At 43.7% G+C, this 19,925-nt stretch overlaps 1 protein-coding gene across 2 annotated transcripts in view; it reads right to left on the bottom strand.

Annotated features, from left to right (window-relative positions):
* GTF2A2 (general transcription factor IIA subunit 2) overlaps positions 1 to 19,925 on the bottom strand; it is a 273,573-nt gene that overhangs the window by 8,810 nt on the left and 244,838 nt on the right. The window contains exon 5 of one of the 2 annotated variants that reach the window (XR_011279783.1): positions 13,572 to 13,657. The exons of the other annotated variant lie outside the window; for it this stretch is intronic. The gene's annotated coding sequence lies outside the window, so the exon portion shown is untranslated. The remainder of the gene's footprint in view (positions 1 to 13,571; positions 13,658 to 19,925) is intronic. 2 annotated transcript variants of the gene reach the window in all.

The raw sequence follows: 19,925 nt of genomic DNA, 5'->3' as shown, positions 1-19,925 counted from the left end.
TGCATTGCCTAGGGTCTAGAGTACCATCGATTCCATGGTCAGACCATGATATGGTAGCAATTCAGGTTGAGATTGTGGTGGGGGGGGTCTGACGAGGCCCCAGGGAAATTGGAAATGTAATGACTTCCTGCTAAAGGATAAAGCAGTGGAACAGGAACACCTTAGGGGAATCAAGGAGTACTTCCTTTTCAATGATACAGGGGAGGAGGGGATCCAATCGGTCTGAGATGGTTCCAAGGCATCCATACGAGGGACCGTGATGAGAATAGGCTTTAAAAAAAAAAAAAAAAAAAAAAAAAAAAAATAGATGAGAAGGTGATTAAGCTCCGTAGGAAAATAGAGCTACAACCAGGAGGGACCCACGGGCAATATATTTTGCCCACCAAAGCAAAAGAGCTCAGACGATACAAGATGCAATTGGAAAGCTATACTGAAGCAAGATACGGAAAAAAAACCTCCTGTTTCTCAAACAGAAATACCACAAGAGGGGGGAAATTGATGTAGGAGAAAAAGAGGACCACCATCAGGGCAATTAGGATGGAGAACAGGTGCCTACACAGTGTCGAGAGTATAGGGAGTGAATTTGTAGAATACTACAGAACCCTCCATTCATCGGAATGGGAGGGGGATGAGACAAATTGATGAATTTTTGGAAGGGCTACCAATCCCAGGGCTCCCCATAGATATAGCGGGAAACCCTAGAGAACCACATTACCGTAGAGAAAATCACGCGGGCAATTGCAGGAATGAAATCGGGGACCGCTCTGGGGAAGATGGGTTTACGTTAACATTTTGTAAATTATACAAATCCCCGTTAACCCTGCGTTTAGTAAAAGTATTCAATGGGTGCTTGGAGGGTGAACCTCCCCTCCCCCCTCTTAAATCCCCACCCCCATGATGATTGCAGCAATTATTGTGGGGGAACCCAAAGGAAGGGAAGGACCCCACCAGATGCTCCTCCTATAGGCCCATTTCCCACCTCAATGGTGATGTGAAGATACTAGCGAAAGTCCTAGGAACGAGACTCGAGGGAGGTATGGCACTCCTGATGCATGGGGACCAGGTGGGATTTATCAGGGGAAGGCAAGGATCAGACAACATCAGGAAGACTATCAACCTTATTCAAGGGGCACAAGCGGGAGGGCTGGATGCGTGTCAAGTGACACTGGACTCAGAAAAGGCTTTTGATAAGGGTCGAATGGCCTTTAATGACGAAGGTTCTGGGGAGGGCGGGTCTGGGAGCAAACTTCCTGAAATGGTTGAGTGAATTGTACAAAAGGCCCAGGGCAAGGGTTCAGATAAATGGGGGACACAGACATTCAAATTCATGAGGGACCAGGCAGGGATGTCCCCTACCCTCCCCCCCTCCACCCCCCACACTCCTGTAGGCCCTCGCCATGGAGCTGCTGGCGATTGCAGTTCACATGAATGAACGCATCAAGGGTACCATGGGGGGGAACTTTAATGCAAAATTTTGCTGTTTGCTGACAATAAACTGGCTTACCTTAAGAATGTACAGGTCTCCCTGCCAGCGCCAATGGCCCAGATTGTGGAATATGGCAGCCTCTCGGGACTCAACATTAGTGTGGGAAAGTCTGCTGTCCTGCCGCTATTGGCAGGGAGTCCCCTCCTAGGCACGAAAAAGCTACCAGGGCATGCTGGTTAACCAGAAGCATTAAATACCTGGGCATATGGGTGACAAGGCATCTAGGAGAGATGGTTGCGGCTAATTATAATCCCTTTGACGCTCCACTCAACTCACGACTGACCTGAAGAGGTGGCTCCCTTTGATACTGACTTGGTATGGAAGGATGACTTCGATAAAAATGAATGTCCTCCCCAGACTGCTCTATTTATTTGCATCCATCCCACGCCGGCTCCCGGATAAGTTTTTCTTCGAGATTACAGGAGAACTCCATAGATTCATGAGGAAATAAGACCCCTCTCCCCCCCCCCCCCCTCCCCAGGGTGAAAATGGCAACCCTTACAAGGGACAAGGGGGAGGATTTGGGTTCCCAGACATCAGCCTGTACTATAAGGTGGCACAAACCAGGGGAATGCTGAACATACGAGGCAAGATCTGGAGGACTTATTGGACCTACTTGGAAGATCTAGAAGCGCACCCTCTGAAGATTAGGGACTACCTTTGGTCCCCGATCAGATCAATACCGGAACTTATCCGGTCCCACCCTACATTGGGAGTTTTTTGGTCAGTCTGGCAGGTATCGAGAGACACACAGGGTTATACTTCGTGGCCCTGCCCTATGTCTTCAATATGGGAGCCACCATTCGAGTTGGGGTGCCAGGGATTCGCAAATTCAAAGAGGTGGTTGGATGGGAGCTTCCATGAATGGGGAAAGGTGTGGAGGGACTCAATTTCTATATTTGAATATCTTCGCATTAAGGGTATCCTGACTGACCCAAGTGACCAATCTGGGACAAGAAAGGGTATATTGTCCAAGCTATACAAGACTAGGAATGAAACCCAGTCTACAGGGGGAGGCAAACCTTCCAGAGATATTGTGTGGAGTTTGTGGGTGAAGAGATCTCCTAGGAGGAGCGGGCACACATATATATATAGTGATTTTCCAGGGGTTTCGGGAAACGGGGGACCCTGGCCACATGTGGTGGCGATGCCCCAAGGTACATGTGTTTTGGAAAGAGGTGCTGAGCTGGACGGAAGAGGTGACTGGGATAGGGTTGGACCTAGACCCCACTGCAGCTGCTACTAGGGCTCCCACAAAAAGATAGGGAAGAACATAAGACTTCCGAAGATGTGGGAAGCCATGCTACGAGCGTGGAGACTGGTTATAGCTCAAAGTTGGAAAAATGAAAAAGCCCCCCACAAAAGTAGTATGGGAAAGAAAAGTGCAAAACATGATGGTAATGGAGAAGCTCACTGCGGTGGTGAATGATAGAATTGAGGGATTTCATACGGTGTGGTCTGCCCTACTGCTCAAATGGGGACTGGAGGAAGACACGTAGACTAATTCAGTGTGTGGAGTGGAATGAGGAAGGGTGGAATGGGGAGGGAGAGGGACCCGGAGGGGAGCCGACAAGGGATACATACAGACGATACAGGAGCCTTCGGATTTGAGACAATGATCAAAAAAACGTGCACCACTGAACAAAAGCGGATTTGGATGTGGGGTTAGGGGAGAGAGCGGGGGATGTGGGGGGGAGGGGTTGGGAATGATTCGGAGATCTAGACTATTTTTGCCAAAGTGGGTTGTTATAATGAAAATGTCTGGATCTCTTTATAGATGCTAATAAAATAAAGTTTAAAAAAACCAAGTTGACCATAAAGATGAAATAGTGGTTATAACACCAATGAATGAACAAGATCCAAATGCTGTAAAACAAATAAGTAACTGACTGGGGCCACCCCCTCTGGATCAATTTGCTTGATAGATCTGGATGCGTCTCTAGGTTTGTCAAGGCTAGTGAAAGAATTTAAAGGCCGATCATGATCCAATCTACTCCTAGAATGATGTGTTACCAAATTTGAACTTATTACGACTGGATAATTTGTGAACATGAAGTGGTTTTTGCAGACCAGGGCCTATTGGCGATGACGCCGCACAGAATTCAATGTCCGTATCGGAAAATTGAAAAGATTTAATCAGAGTGTTGGGGAGAATTCTCAGAAATGTGCCAATTCCTCTCTACCTTGGAGACACCCAGCATCTTTGCTGGATTTTGAGGGCTTGAATTTTTAACCTGAGAGAGTGAGACCCCTTTTTCCCCACTCATGTATTTTAATGTGATTTTGAAACAGTTTCTTTTGGTTGTGGAGTCTGACAAACTCCATAGGCATCATCTTTACATTGTGTCACAGCACCTTCAGTGCAGTGGCACAGGGTCGTCTTTCAGATTTCCCAAAGGTTTAGATACCTTTTCTTGGATGAACTGCTGTTTCCAAGAGAAGTGAAGTGAAATTGACTTTACTTACATTTGTAACTTTCTAGATCCAGCACACACTATCTTACAATAGGGTGCTGGAGGGGTTACTTTGTATCCCCTTTGTCTAGTTTCTCATGTAACTTTTTTTATTATGTTAGTTGAAAAGGCCAACTTTTCAAGTATATTTTACAAAATTTGACAATAACAATCTATTAACAGTTGAAAAATGTGAATACTTAACACAATTCATTACATAAAGATAAACATTTTCAACATGACAATGAGAAAAGAGAAAAGGAAAGAAAAAAGAATGCTTCATTACATTAAACATTCAATTCATGAATTCAAAAGAAACATAACTGACTTTGATCACTCTTATAGATCAATTCTCTAGATTCGGTAGAACCGCTTCAAGATAATGAACTATAGCTACTTTCACTGCCAATCTTGGACTCGAAAAGATTGCCATACTTGATCATGATCTAAATAACTGTTCAAGGCAAAGACATTTAAAAAAAACTTTTTGCGAGTCAGGGTCAACACGGGGCACACTACAATGAGATGCTGTAAGGTCTATTTTTGATTCTTATTTAGACAATAATGACTGATTTGGAAGTATTGGTTTCCTCTTAAACAGCACCTCACGAGTATGCCATAAATGAAGTCTATACCGTCTGCGAATGTCTAGTGAAGGGCATTCGCCAAGATATTCAGCCGGAACTCTGCATCTTTTCCTCCCAAACAGAAGGACATTAAAATCTTTATAAGAAGTACAGGTGGTTTGATTAGTCATCCAATCATATTGGTAAATTGATTTTTTGATCGCCCAGGATTACTAATAAGTAGTTCCAAAGTTACTGAGGCGTCAGCCATTGCGTTCAATATATATTTACGCCAAATACTGGGTAAGTAATTTTTAGATTACATCAGATGGTGCGCTGCTACACCCAAAATATTAGGCAGGTCTAAGCCAAGTAAACATTTCCGTAGCAATGCACACATTTTCCATAGTACTTTCAAGTGTAGCGACAGAGAAACTAGTTCATAGCATATAATAGGTAAAGGGGTACAGATAGGTAGCTGTAAAACTGGTTTCCAAAACTTGGATTCTATCATGTCCCAATATTTGCGCTTTCTAGGAAGCATTGCTTCCACTCCATTTAATAAAATGGGTATTACTTTTATTTGATAGAATATCATTACATGATTAAGTGAGTATTTGCCAAATGTATGAAGAAGAATCTTCGCTTGAGAGATCAAGGATTGTAGTTTGCTCTTCAGTTCCACTGTATACACACTCCTGTTTAAATTTGAGAAGGTCACCCCCTAGATATTTATATTGGGGGACAATTGTCAATTCACTTACCTGTACGGTCCATCTACGAGTGATGTTTCTATGCTTAAGATTGTTATTACAAACTAAGACCTGGGTCTTATTCGTGTTTATGCCTAAACTGTTATCTTGGCATAAGCATCAAGTTTTTGCAACATGTTTTGCAGATCCATGGGTGTCTGTGAAAGCAACACCAAGTCGTTCGCATATAATAAGTATCGAATTTTCTGCATACCCCAACCTGGGAGGATCGCCCATAGAACTAAAAAAGATCTCCCCCCCCATGTCCAATATGAAGAAATAGAATAAAGAGGAAGCAAGTGTGCACCCCTGTTTTCAGACTCTCTGGGTGGTGATTAGCGAGGACCGTTTCCCCATCAAAAGTCAAGTCAATCGGACCTGCATAGTTGCGTCTAAATGAAATCACATAATCCAAGTTAACAGATGGCAGACAATCAGGTTTCCTCAATTTGTTGTATAAAAGGACTCGATCAATAGTCAAATGCGGCCCGGAAATCAATAAAAGCTATATAAAGTGATTGATTCCGGGCTGCACATGGTGACTTGATTATGTTTAAGGCAAGTATATTTGGAATCGTGCCTAAACCGGCAACGAAACCCAATGGTATGGATCTTTGAAATGCTCTTTGGTTATCCAAGCATTTATTTCTCTTAGTAGTAGTCGGCAGTAGATCTTGCCAAGCACATCCAAGAGTGAAATTGGTCAATAACTATTTGGTGATTGCCAACATCTTTTTTTATAGATTGGCACTGTAATTGAATGTTTCCAGGTTATGGGAAGACAGAGGCATTCATAGCTATGAATATTTTGTTCAATATAGATGCCCATATGTCTGGATAACATTTTAGCGTGTAATTTAACAGGCCATCAGAGCCTGCTGCTTTTGAGTTGCCAGCTGTTTTTATGAGAAATAAAATGTCATCTTGGTCAAAGGTAAGATGAAGTTCTTATGGATCTTTAGCGATGCTAAGCTATTAGGAACAGAATAAAGTTCGCTAAAATGTAATATCCATTTTTGTTCAACAGCATTTGACTGAATAGCCATTTGAGAGCCAACTGTGGATTGATTTACGATGGCCCACATTTTCGCTGTATTTTTAGTTGCCAAAACATTCAGCATATTTGCACCGCCTTCTGATAGATCACCGCTATATGATTTTATCCAATTCACATATTTGGCTTTGATTTTCCTTGAGAGAATGACAATGTCAGACGGATAGCGCGCAGCATGCCTCGATTCGGAGCAGTAAAGAGATTTTCTTGTTTTTACGGCAAAGTCATAAATATGCAATTGATGTTTTCTAGTTGCATTTAGTTTGCACTGCTGAAGTGCGTGCATTGTGTCACTATACACAATTCCCAAATTTCTCATCTCACTGTTTTGTGAATCAACGAGTTGGATAAATATTAATTGAAGTGCTGCAAGGCATCCTCCGACCATCAGAGGAGATTCTTCCCAGGATTAACAAGAAGCCAACCTCTATGTTGCATATCTGAAGGTTGTGGAATTCCACTTTTTCCCCAATCACTCCATTCTCAACGTAGTGGTCACTCATCTCAGAATTTACCACACAATTTCTTGAAAGAATAAATGTAATCAATTAAAATAACACTGCTACCTCTACCCCATGTAGGTGCGGGGGGTGGTAGGGGTCCAATTTAAATGCCCCATTCAACATATACAAACTTCGAGATTCAATGAGCAGGTTCCAACGATGTAATCTCCCCTTGTGATGTAAAGTGTTCAAATCGAAACAATTAAGATTCAAATCTCCTGCCAATATAAAAATGGGATTCCATTTTTGACTGAGGCTACCATGTGTAACACATTCAGATCCTCAAAGAAACCATCATCTGATAATGCCAATGAGTTCCAGTATATATTGGGCACAGCATAAACAGTTTTTTCGATCTTAACTAGCAACATGTACTTGTTTGGTGCCGCCCAAAATTCAGACGATAACCCCATATCTGTTTTCACGGCAATAAGCAAGCCAGAGGATGGTCATACACGGAGAGGTTGAATTGCAGGATTCAAATATATATGTCATGATTATCCCAAACTGGTGGCGTAGTCAACCAAGTCTCCTGTAGCAAGACTATTTCAAATTTGCCAATGTGACTTCTATCATTGTTAAGCAAGTGTTTGAACACCCATTGTATTCCATCATAAGAGGGATAGGTCATCTTTGCAACTCAGAGTGTCTAGTTATTGTTTTATAGTTCATACACTCGTACTGACATTGCTTGAAGTTTAACTGCGCTTTGTTCCTTTCTGCTGTAAGCAATTTTCAATTGATTGGGAGGCTGTACTTTGTTATAATAAGTAGTCTATCGGAGGAATCAACTCCACTGAAAGTACAAAACCCATCTTATGTAAGAGATCTTTGGATGACCAGATAACGTTCTGTACTACAGGAGAATTCATCCACAGCCTCCCAGAATTAGAACGACTGTCATCCGTGAATTCAACGAGTTAAATATCAGATGAGTTGATATCTTCCAACTGTGCTACATCAGAAAATATGGCCATCACAGACCTTCGGTTGAGATCGTATTGCATACAAGGGGAAGGTCTACAGGCCAACACTAACAAGTATAATGCAGGTCTTTTGCGAGACTGCAACTTTAAACAAACCAGTTTTGAGAGATTTTGCACCACGATTTTCTTTATTGGGGTGCCTTTCTCCTTGGTATTTGCCAACGCAGTCTCAACTAGTCGCATTAACTCAGCTGAAATATCACACAAAACAGGTGTGCTATTACCCATGTGCGATGAAGTACCACCAGAAGCTTGTGGGGCACAGATATCTGGTGTCAATGTTGGGGGGGTTGGGGCCCGATCTTGCTCTGGTGCAGCTAATAAACTGGCAGAGTTTCACTAAATTTCGCCACAGATTACGAGTCTGCCGATTTAGAAACGGGTCTCTCAACTTGGGAGGTCTTAATTCCACTTAATGGGTCTGCTGATCGTAAATGGCCATAGCGAATACAAGAGTCTAGCGGCACAGGTAACCGATGCTCTGCCATGTAAGCATCAACAGCTTTACGAATTTCCACCAAGTTCTCATTTCGTACGTTAGTTCATTCAATGCTTGATACATTTTTGCACTTAGTTATTGAACTTCCCTTAGTATGCTTGATGTTCGCAATATCGCGCTTAGTAACCTCCATTACCAATTCGTCCAAGGGAGGGTAATCAAATGCATATGCGGAATTGCGAGATTTAGACATTATTGGCTTGAGAGTTCTGCAGGTATTTTTTCTTGACAGCCTGTGAGGCCATCATTGCACTTTTCTCGGGTAACCTGATGGACTTAAAAAAAATGCTTGGATACCGAGCCAGAAGAACAACCGATTTCTGATTTTTAGGCAGTGTCCTAGAAAGCATATTTTTGGATTTTTTCGGCATATTTGGTGTGAATATGGTATATACCTTTTTATAAACGGGATCAGCAGATCAAGTCCTACTCAAATCTGTCACTCCCCCCGTAGTCAGATTACTATCTGCCATGGTGACATAGATCCCCGTCAATTAATGGGATCGGCATAGCGGTCCAAATCGATATTGCCGGAACACCATTGTCGGTTTGAACTGATTTACAAGGAATTTCAGGTAATGTTTGGCAAGAGATGGAGACCAATGTTACTTTTGAATTATCTTTAATACTCAATGCGCTCACTTTAGAATTCAAATTCAGTCCAACAGTATTTTGCCAGAGACCAATTTTATCCAAACAAGCAGCCTGATTGCTTAACTTATTATCTAGTGTTTCAAATAATTTGCCCAACGATTGAATTGCCAGGTTCATGGCTTGCAATGTTCCCTCGAATAGTTTGTCAGTTGCCACTACTTGGGTAGATATACTTACATTATTTGTTAAGACCTCAGGTCAGCAAGGTGTTGGGTGCATAAAAGACATTTAAATCAGAGCTACAATGACTAACATCAGGAGCAATCACAGGTGAATCTGACAGGTTGTCGGGTAGTGGTCGAGCCGACAAACCAGAGCCATTAGGATCTGAATCAATCACAGCAACATCATTCCGAGAGGATTCCAACGAAATGGCAGACTGAACTATTTTTGCTGTTGGTGGAATCATGTTCAAGATCATACTACCGACAGCGAAGCATTACCCATGCTAATTTCAACATTAGGAGATACATCTGTACTCTGCTTCACTGCCAGAGCAGAGGTTTGAACATTATGAGGCTTCGGCATTTGAGTGCACAGTCGAATTGGCTTTTGGACTCCACACTCGCAATTGTATGCTCAGTGGCCCAATTATATTGGACAACATTTCTCCATTATTTTTAAATCCGTCCTCTGTCGGCTCCAAAGTTGTAAACATGTGCGTTGAATGCACATCTTTGCAGAACGCGCGAATGCCTGTGTTCTTAATTGCATTGACAGATTGTTTAAAATACGTCCAGTTGGCGTACAACACGAATAGCTTAATGCTCTCTTTCGCACCGCGGAAGCCAACACAGACCTCTCACTTACCGACACTGGTTCGATGTCCTGGAACGGCATGTCAGTTTTTAGCGTGCAGCCAATCATTGGGCTCATGACACTGGAGCCGGAGGACCGATGGAGCACCCCATTGCCTCTACTCTACGACGAACAGGCAAAGAGGTACTTCCGCTCAGTGCGCGCAGGAAGCTGTTTTTAAAGCCTTACGTTGCAATGTGCGTGGCTTATGGTTTAATGATGGCAAGGAAGCCAAAAATGGGCTTTAAGTGACTCTAGATGAAAAAACAAAAAATATAATCAGCACAGTTTACTTGCTAATGGATTAGTCCACTCAACGTCCACAAATGAAGTCAAGAGTACCATGGGATTTCACAAATAATGGACAGACGTCTCCCAGCAGGGAAGCAGCATCTGAGGCAAAGAGGTACGGTGGTCGGTCAAAATACTGAAAATAAAATCTGGAATTACAAAAAGCACAAATTAAAAATCTCGAAAAAAAATAGAATTTTTTTATTTATTTATATGTGTTTTTGGGGTCAGGTAAGTAAAAAAAGGGGTAAAATAAAAAAAAAAATGAAAAAAGGGGGTTGGGGGGAAACCCCCCATTTTGAAAAAAAACGCATTGAAAAAAAAAATGATATTTTTTTTTCCGAGATTTTTATTTCGTGCTTTTTTTTCCGAGATTTTAATTCGAGATTTTGACTATAAACCAAGAGGTACTTCCGCTAGGTGCGCATTTTTATGTTACCCTTTCCTCGATGAAGGTTTGGTGGCAGTGGTTTACCTTTAACTACCGTGGTGTGCTTTTACCGCGGGCCGCGTTTACAGCTGCAGTAAAGCACCCAAGGGTGCCATTTTTGTCAAAATGGCCCTGGTAGTCTTTTTTTCGCCATTTCTTTGTGGAAAGGTCCTTGAGGTTTAATCTGCACCTCAAACTAGGTGTCCCTTGGTCCGTTTTGCCTTTGGCAGGATTCACAAGTGTAGCCCGCCTCTGGCTCCAGGGTGTCTGCCGGGGGCAGGAAGCGAGGGAGGTGCCCGAAACTCCCTGTGCTTAGTCTCCTAGGAGACAGGGATGCACTCCTAGGTGATTGGCCGGCTGGCTGTCCGTCAATGACAGCCACCCTGCTGGGTGACCGACAGCTAGGCTGGAATGAATGAGAGAAACCTGCATAAAAAGGCAAGGCTTTTTGGCTTGGAAGGCAGAGTCGACCAATGGATGAAGGAATCCAAAAAAGAACTTGGAAGAGACGCTGGCTACAACTCCTGGACCGTTGGGCTGCCCAGTGAAGCCCTGCTGCTGTGCTGAAGCTCCAAATTCGTATCGACAGAGAAGCCCTGCAAGGACTTCTCCCTTTGAGTTGGTGGGACCAATCAACTCCAAAGTAAGCCACCTGGACATCCTCTCAAAGCTGGTTGAATTTCCACTGCCGTCGCTGCTGGAACCGTATAGCCAGGGAGAGGAACATCAGATCGTGTGCGTTGCTTTTAAGCTGGCCAAGAGCTCCAGGAAGATCGACTGACTGGGCATGAGCCACCTCAACAGAGTGATATATATCATATGATATTTATAACGCACTTAATACCCAGAGGTTTCTAAGCACGGACCCAGGGATCAAACCTGTGTTGCTCAGTGTTGTCTTGCTTCCAAGGCGAGCACGTTGCTCCTGAGCAGTCCAGACACCTCCCTAGAACTCACTACCTCATCCACTGTAGTTGGAAGTACTACCACTGTGCCAATGCTTTGTTATGAGTGCTGGACGCCAGACGCAAGGAAAGCCCATCTCGACAACCAAGAACCGCAGTGTTGCTATTTGCGATAGATGCAAGGAGCTGAAACACTGAAATGCCACTTGTTTGACGATTGCCGGTTGCGGTCAGTGACCGTTCCATTGCAGTGCAGGAGTCCCCAGAAGTCCCCCCCTTTTGTCCCCACGACTGAGGCCCAGGAACACCAGGATCTGCACAGGAACAGAAGCCATCTGCTGCACTTTTCTTCAACCTAAAAAAGGTACCGTACAGTCTAAGAGAACTTACCTCTTGTTGTGTAACCTCACTTGTCCTCGTTGGATACTTCTCTTATTTGCAGCTGTAGAGTTGCTAACAGCTTCTTTACCTTACAAGCCTAATCAGCGTGTGACCCTACTTTGATTTCTTCTTATTCTACAAAGACTTGTGCAAGACTTAATTACAAGCAAGAAGTGCTTCAGTTCACCTTGACTGTTGCTGACTTAACATTGGCTGGCCTGGCTCCCTGAATTACTCCTCTCCTCTGTGTTTTGCCTTCCTTCTAGGAAAGAGCTAACTGACTTTGCATTGGGAGGAGGGGGGAGGGCGGGGGGGCGGGTTGAAAGTACTTAACCGATTAAGAATAATTGTGTGAACACTTGTCTTATTCTGAAACCTCTTTTCTTTGATACTCAATAATATTCTAAATGCAACAGTGATATATTAATGTCCACCAGCACCCTAACTATTGAAGTCACCTGAGGGTGTAGGTAGTGTGTGGGCCGTCCCAAATGGGTATTTGCTGATTTAGAAAACTAAGAGTGTTTAAGTGTATTTGTGTGTTGCTTTATATTGCTCCCTTCTGAAGGCTTATTCAAACTGACTGTTAAATTAATAATTGTTTAAATCAAGAAACCTTGCGTTTAAGAATTTATTTGAATACTTGACACTTTGAATCTCTGTAACTCCTACAGCTGACATTGACTCCTTTCGAGATAAGCCTGGCTACTCCACCACACTAACAACCTGTGTAGTAGACTTATACTAAAGGTTGGTTTCCTATTGCCAGGAAGTCAGGGTTGTTGTATTGCACCCAAGGGGTACTGCATACAATCTTGCCCAACACAGCATACAATTCATCAGGATCCGAGTACTCTTGTGATGCCACGAGGTGGTATAAAAGCATTCTTGCGGGTTCCAGTAGGCCATATTTAATGTCCAGAGACTTCAAAGAAAGTCTCGCGTCCAAAAACCTTTTTGTCTGGGTGGTTTGAGAAATCTGGAGGGATAAATATTTTATTTCCTTGGAAGGTTAGAGGAGATCATCTTTTGGCTGCTAGGAGGATTTGTTGTGCTTGTTGATGACGTAGCACACAGGCAATGAGTGGTCTTGGGGATACACTGTTGCTGGTAAAAGTTTAATTCTGTGTGCCCTTGGAAATTCGAGAGGAGGAGAGAATGGGATATTCAAAGGTTTAGGAAGCCACTCTTAAAAATTTAATGGGGTCATTCTGCTCTGAATGTTCTGCTACTCCATACATTCTATCATCTAAATTGGAAATCTCCGACTCTATTGAGAAGTTTATGCTGCATGAGGTCGAGACCCTCCATTTTATCTTCAGTAAAAGACACATGCTCCCCAACTTCAGTTAATCTTAAATTGATTGTTTTAATTAAATTTTTGAAACCATTCCAGTCATTCTGTAGAGTTAAGGATCTGGAGTCTAAAAGTGAAATGGATGACTGAATAGTGGAGAGCTCAATTAAAATGTTTTCCATACCTTTATTGATGGAAGTGAGATCTATTGAGGAACTGGAATAATTGTGGTCCGCCATATCTGGTGTCATGGAAAATCTAATTACACTAACTAGGCAAGAGCAGTAAAATAAAAAATATAAAAAATTAAGCGAATACATTCCAATAGGTATTACCAGTATAAGTCACTGGGTGTCAGTAGCGAGCAGGCCAAAGCAAGTAAATACAACCATGAACACTTGTAATGCCTCAGGCTGCGAGTTCCCTAAGGGGGTTCGGTAGAGCAGCTGAGGAGTGCTGAGGGTAAGCAAGGTGGTCAGTAACAAAGTAATATACAGCAAAGGTAAATGAGCTCACCAAAGTTCAGTCTGGCAATCAATCCAGCTGCCGTACTCCATTATGCGTTTCTGTCAGCTGTCAGGCCTTCACGCTATCACTGCCACCTTAGACAAGGGTTGAAGTGCAGACACATTGATGTCACACCGAGGTTGGAAAACATGATACTGGGAGATGCCCCAGTCAAGAAAATCAGTGCAAGGCAGAAGTTAAGTTAAAATTACACATTATGGCCATAATGAATGCACTTGATGAGCTCCGTCGGGCGAGCTCACATGCTATTAGTCCATCCCGCTTTGTCGCAAGCCACGTCCGTAGATTTTTTTTTTATTTGTTTCTGTTCCGAAACACCGGAGCATTTTGGAATAGAAAGAAAAATGCCTTTAGTACCCAGGTCTAACTTGCTGTGGTACTATGACAATAAGTCCCTCACCTGCGGCCCATTACTGCATAAGGTAAGGCCCCTGGGCATTTGTTATGGCCCGAGCGTACTATGGGCCCCAGGGGCATTACCTTATGCGGTAATGGCCTGCAGGCTCTGGGCTTATTGCCTAAAAAGGCTCCTAGCTTGACCATTAGCCAGATTTCATCCCTTTGTTCCCAATTTCCTCATTGGCATTTTCAGAAATTAGGACATTTAACCACAAGCAGAAGTTTTGCCTTGCTTTGCTTTCTCATCACAACGAGTAGCCCACATATAAAATAAAAAGCCATCATGGTGGCCGAGGGGACCGGGGGGGGGGGGGGGGGGGGGGGGCTTTTGGGTGAAGAGTGAATAAAAGTATTTTGAAAAGAATAAAAAGCGCTATGGAACGTACCAATGAATGAAAAACTTAGAATGCCAGTTGTATGTGCTTGTGAGAGGCGACGCTGAGAAAGGTGGTTTGAAATGTTGAGAAAATCTGTGCTGCTCGAGGTGACCGTTCTGATCTGTCAGCCTAGAGATCTTGTGAGCAGCTGCTGATGGTAGACTGTAAAAAAGTAGTTTCCAGAAAGCCAGAAGTACCTGTAAATTGCCCTCACTCGCCCCCAAATAACCACAGGGCAAAGGAACTGAAACACAAGTGGTCGCCGATGGGTACAAAAAGGTGGGGGGGGGAATCTCAGGACAGCCAAATTGGATTACCCCTCCAGTAGTTCCAAAAGTACAGCAAGTAGTGATGAGCATTCACTAAAGCTTCGCAAATGACAAGCACTTAGAGAATACGTCCTTCCTTAATGGCCGAGGTCTGGGGAGAAGCCCCTTGACATGTTCCAGAAGAAAGCAACTTGCCTACCAGTTGGCAAGAGTGAGGGTCAAGGGAATCTTTCCTAGATCTACAACGTTCCTTGGTCGGCAAGGAGCGACTAGTACTAGAAACAATGTTCCAAAAGTTCCAAAGTATGAAGCACCAAGGTTCCCATAACGTTCCTAGTCAGATGTCACTGTGGCAAACTGGTCCAAATTCATCAAGGGAGCAGTCTATAGAGCAAACCAGCATCCTTTTCAGAACTTTTTTTAATTAGTTTTTTTAAAGCGGTATCACAAAGCAACTCAACCAATTCTGTGATCGTAGCCGTCCACTGTGTGGTGCCATATCTGTTGCCAAAGATCCAATCTGAAGAGATGGGGAGGCAGAAAGGCACAGAAAAATACTCAGTAATCGGCCAGAGGAAAGCAGAGGGTGACAAAATGGCACCCCAACACAGGAAAGTTTTCGGGTCCATGAGACCGGCGAGACACCAATGAGTGGCCAAGAAAAAAGGATAAGCAGAATCCAACACAGGAAACGGCCAAGAGCTTCTCAAAAAATTCACTGAAGCACGCTGTTTTTACCCCCTCGCCCGCCTCCTGAACACAGACCGCGTTGGCCACTTGCCCCACTGTTTACTGGAGAACCGTCTGTATTGCACGGCCATGTAGCTTTGAGTTTCTATGACTTCCATGGGCATTTTGTCAGCCTAACACCCTTTGGTGTGGTGCTGTGGGGACGAAGAAGGGTTTTGGAGTGGTTTGCTGAAATGCCAGTTAGGTACTGCATAGGTGCTATGAGTTCAGGAAGCCAGATGCCAAACTATCGTAGTTCACAGAAGAACCGAAGCGCTGCGTTATTCCTCTAAGCATTAGCTCGGAAAAACGGAACTGAAGCCAGCGGGCGCTGCGTGCACTATTTATACTGATGACGTCAGTCGAACTGAGGCCCTCGAGGGACATCGACTCGACAGCACACAGCGCCCTCAGTGGGAGGACACAATCCATTCGAAATGGGGGAGCGTGCATCATCCTTGTAGCTGTAGTGTAGCCCTAGAACACCCGTTAGCATAAGTGAAGTCCTTTCCTAATTTTGTTGAATGCCTGTTAAAATCTAGCATCAACTTCAGAGCAAGGCAGTACGGCGATCAACAGAAAATGGGGACTAGTAAACTAAAGCTGGCACTGTGTTCTGGCTAAACAGTATCACAATACCTGATCGCTTAGTGACTGGTTGGCAAGTGCTTGAGTTTTGTGGGTCTGTCATTAATGCAAAGACTGCTCGTTGTACATGTAGGTGTTTCAAAGGCACTAGTGGCATATGTGTCCATAAGCTTATCAAGAAGAACAGTTGTGAAGAAAAACAACTACTTTACAGTGTTTATCGTGCCAATTGATTTATGGGATCAATTGGCACGGTAGCTACTTGCATCTGGCATTCAAGAATATATCGATTTCTCACTGCTACCATCTAAAACTAATTAGCTTTAATAATTGCATGCTGTGTGCCCCGAGAAACATGATCTGTTGTATTTTTAGCGTGTAAGCAGCACTCCTCTCGGCACACTGACGTTTATGCTTGGGCTACTTACAGATCGTGAGGCCTGGAATTTTGTGTTGAGCAATTTTATCTCAGGGTGCAGTATTTCAGAATTGAGGCCTTGTAGGGTTTGGTCCAAGTCCATCATGTTAGTGTTTTGTCTCTTTTGCATGCTGCCATTTAATTATTCCCTGCCCGTGTACCTCTCCCTACCTGCCCATCTGTATACTACTTGTATAACCCAGTCTGGGCATTCTGCAACCTTTCCCTACTTCTGTAAATGCACACTACTTGTCTCGCACAACCAATTCTACTCTTCATGGCGGCTGCACAACCATTGGTGGTTTACTGAAATGTTCTCGGCTCATGTTCACATGCTCATGTACGGGTAAAGGGGCATGGCCAGACCCAGGTGCAACTCATCTCCATTATCACACTCCCCATCTGGTAAATTTATTGACTACCATTGCAAAGGAAAACGCGATGCCTGAGAGCACAAGCGTAATGCAAACAATATTTAAAAAAAGTGTTTGAGACATTCATAAATATGAATAAAGGCAGTGGGCGAGCCCAACAAATATACAATAAGGTATGAAAAAAGTGTTTAATGGAATTATTTTAATAACAAATGGTTTAACGGAAAAACACCAATATCAAATCAGTGTTACAAACAATTAAGGAATGCAAAAATGAACCAGGAGTAGCCATCCAGGTAGTAACAGCATGTTTAAGCAACCAAATCAACCCATCATTGCGCAAACATCAAGTGACCAACATTTAAACAAAACCAAAAAGTAGAAACAATTTCAAATAGACAAAATGAAGGCAACAAATACAAACATATGAAAACAGTGTTTGAAATGTACACTGTGCTGTGAAGTGTAATCTACTCCAATGGGGACCCCGGTCTACTGAATAGTAACTAACCAGACTGTTTTGAAAGGTCTTCCTCACCAAAAATAACTGCCTTACCATTGGCGGTGCCATCATTGGTTTCAAGATAGACTACTGCAATGCCTTATTCACAGGCACCTCCTCTGGAAATAACCACAAACTTCAAGTCATCCAAAAAACCGGCCTGAGAGCAGCCCTCAATATCCTGAAAAGAGACCACATCTGCAAAGCTAGAAAAGCGCACTGGCTTCCCATACAGGAGCGCATCACCTTCAAAACACTATCCATTACCCACAAGTACCTCTCCAATACAGCACCTCCATACCTCCCCAAAAGAATCACCAAAGCTCACTCCTCAAGACCCACTAGGAGCCCCTACGCAGGTCGACTAATCGTGCCCAAAGTAAAGAAATGCAAAGCTGGATGCTCAAACTTCCCTTACCTTTCTGCGAAACTAACTACCGCCACCCACACCCCCCCTCCATCTCCACCTGCCTTGAGGGCTGGGAAATCCTACTGGATATTTTATAAATCTCAAAATTCAGCTCTTCTCCACACCCATAACTCCCCTCGCCCACCAATGCACCTACTTGTCAGATAATTAACTCTATTACAACACTACACTGTATGTTTAACTTGGATAATGCCACTTGATTAATGTAACTATGTTACAGTTGTATTTGCACATATGCTAGCCTTGTTTTTACTTGACAAAAACAGGATTGTATGACTAAGCAGGACTACTTGACTTGTACCTGTAAAAGCGCCTCAATGCCTCTAGGTTGTACGTGTGCTATACAAATGAAATAAAAATAAATAACCTGTGGGTTTATATATATTCGCCTCAAGAACGAGGTCGGGCTGATAGGAGGGTCAACATTTAATCAAAAAATGGGCCCAGCCCTCCTCAGGACGAAGGAAAAATAAGTGAGGGCAGCAAACAGAAGTACATAAGACGATGCAGGCCATCTGTAGTTCCCAGCAAAATGAAGTACTGTGAACAAGGTCTTGACATTTTCAGAATATTTAAAAGAGTGGGTGGGTGGTTTCATTCTGTAATGTTAATTCTGCCCCCCCCCACCCCTCCCATCAAGTCTGGCACTGTGGATGAGCAAACCCGCGCCTGAATAGGCTCTGAGGTGCAGGCTCACAGGCACAAGCGCTTGTAAAAGGCCCTGTGATCTTGAGGACAATCACCAAAAAGTGAATTTGCCAATGATAATGTATTGACCACACCTTCCTTCTCCTTCATCCAGTCGCACCCATATTTAGGCATGCATACTTTACACCCCTCAAACTACCTCCTTGTTCTACGTACTCTTCTGGCCCAACTGTCATGAAGCAGCAATCCCCACCTCGCTCACAATCGTCCCAGTGTTGGGTATAATTGTCAGTATCGAAAGGGTGCTTGAAAACTGGTGCCTGAGGGTTCAAAAGGTCTTTCGATGACGTGCATTTGATGCGGTTCATCCGTTTGGGTGTGGATGTCTACAACATTATCTTGACCCAATATCACTGTAACCATGTGCTGCTCTACAACCTTTTTTTCCAGTTTTCCTACACTGTGCTAATATTATTTGCAGGACACAGACTTGTTGGTATCAATACCAGAACTGCTATTATTTTGAATGAGTTACCTAGCCAGGCAGGCACCCAAGAGAACAGAATCGTAAATCAGTCCTAGTCTTCAGCTTTACTAGTTTCCTGGACCATTCCTGTGTGAAAAGTTTGCAGGGAAGTTATTGCTTCCGTCAAGATCCCATTCTGCTCATCATGTGTGGGTATAAATGTGCAACAGCTTCAGCCAATGTTTGCACATGCACCACTCTCCATGGCAGCGAGGAGGTCGAGGACATACCTATTTTGGAAAGTGTCAGGAAAGATTCCCATTTATGTGAAGTTTTCCCCCACAGTTGTGTACCTCCCACTTTTTGCTTCTGTTTTACACCTTAGTCTGACTTTGCCAGTAGAGCACAGCCTTCTGCTGCACTCCTCTGGGCTTTTTGCTCACTTTGTCTTTAAAAGCATGCCAGTTTCCCCATAACAGTCAGTACTGGGAGTCTTTGTTTCCCTTAGTCCTTGCCAATGTTGCATCTTTTTTGCAACATGTTGCAAGTGCACAATGTACCTTACAGTACAGTGCACTTGGGTCTTCCTGTCATTCTAAAGGCCCTAGACACCCTGAAAGGATTCTTTAGAAGTGCAGTTGTGCCTTGGACAGGGCTGATGGCACTTCTCTTTTCATATAATTTTAACCCTTTCCAGCCAGGTAAACCGCGTTTACTGCGTGTGGCACGAATAGGTGGCCTGGCTCCAAAATGGCCATGCAACAAGGTTCTTTGTCTTGTCCTTTGGCCATCTTACCCCTTCACCTTCCCCAGGTCGAGCCGACCCGGGTCAGTCCTCATTTTGGCATGCATTGTCCGCAAAATGCCAAACTTTCGCGGGCTTCTGCATGCCTCGTGTCTGCTTCCAGGATGTGGGTTGGACTGTCTAGTTCCAATACACATCCTGGGTGCCAGAGAGTCTGGTGTGCTGTGAATGCCTGGGACCACTGTGGTCTGTGATTGGTCCAAGTATGTTGTGCCTGTATGTGAGCAGATTTCCCCCCCGCCCCCCCCAAATCCCCCAATTGGGTCCGCTTCATTTTGGCGCGAAGGAGATTCTGGATAAGAAGGCTCCTAACATGCATACCAGGTCAATCTCCCTC

This window comes from Ambystoma mexicanum, chromosome 11 (genome assembly GCF_040938575.1).
Source record: "Ambystoma mexicanum isolate Mex_15411 chromosome 11, UKY_AmexF1_1, whole genome shotgun sequence".
Classification (NCBI taxonomy): Eukaryota; Metazoa; Chordata; class Amphibia; order Caudata; family Ambystomatidae; genus Ambystoma; species Ambystoma mexicanum.
The sequence above is the reverse complement of the archived record's forward strand: the minus strand, read 5'-3'. Positions and strand labels throughout refer to the sequence as shown.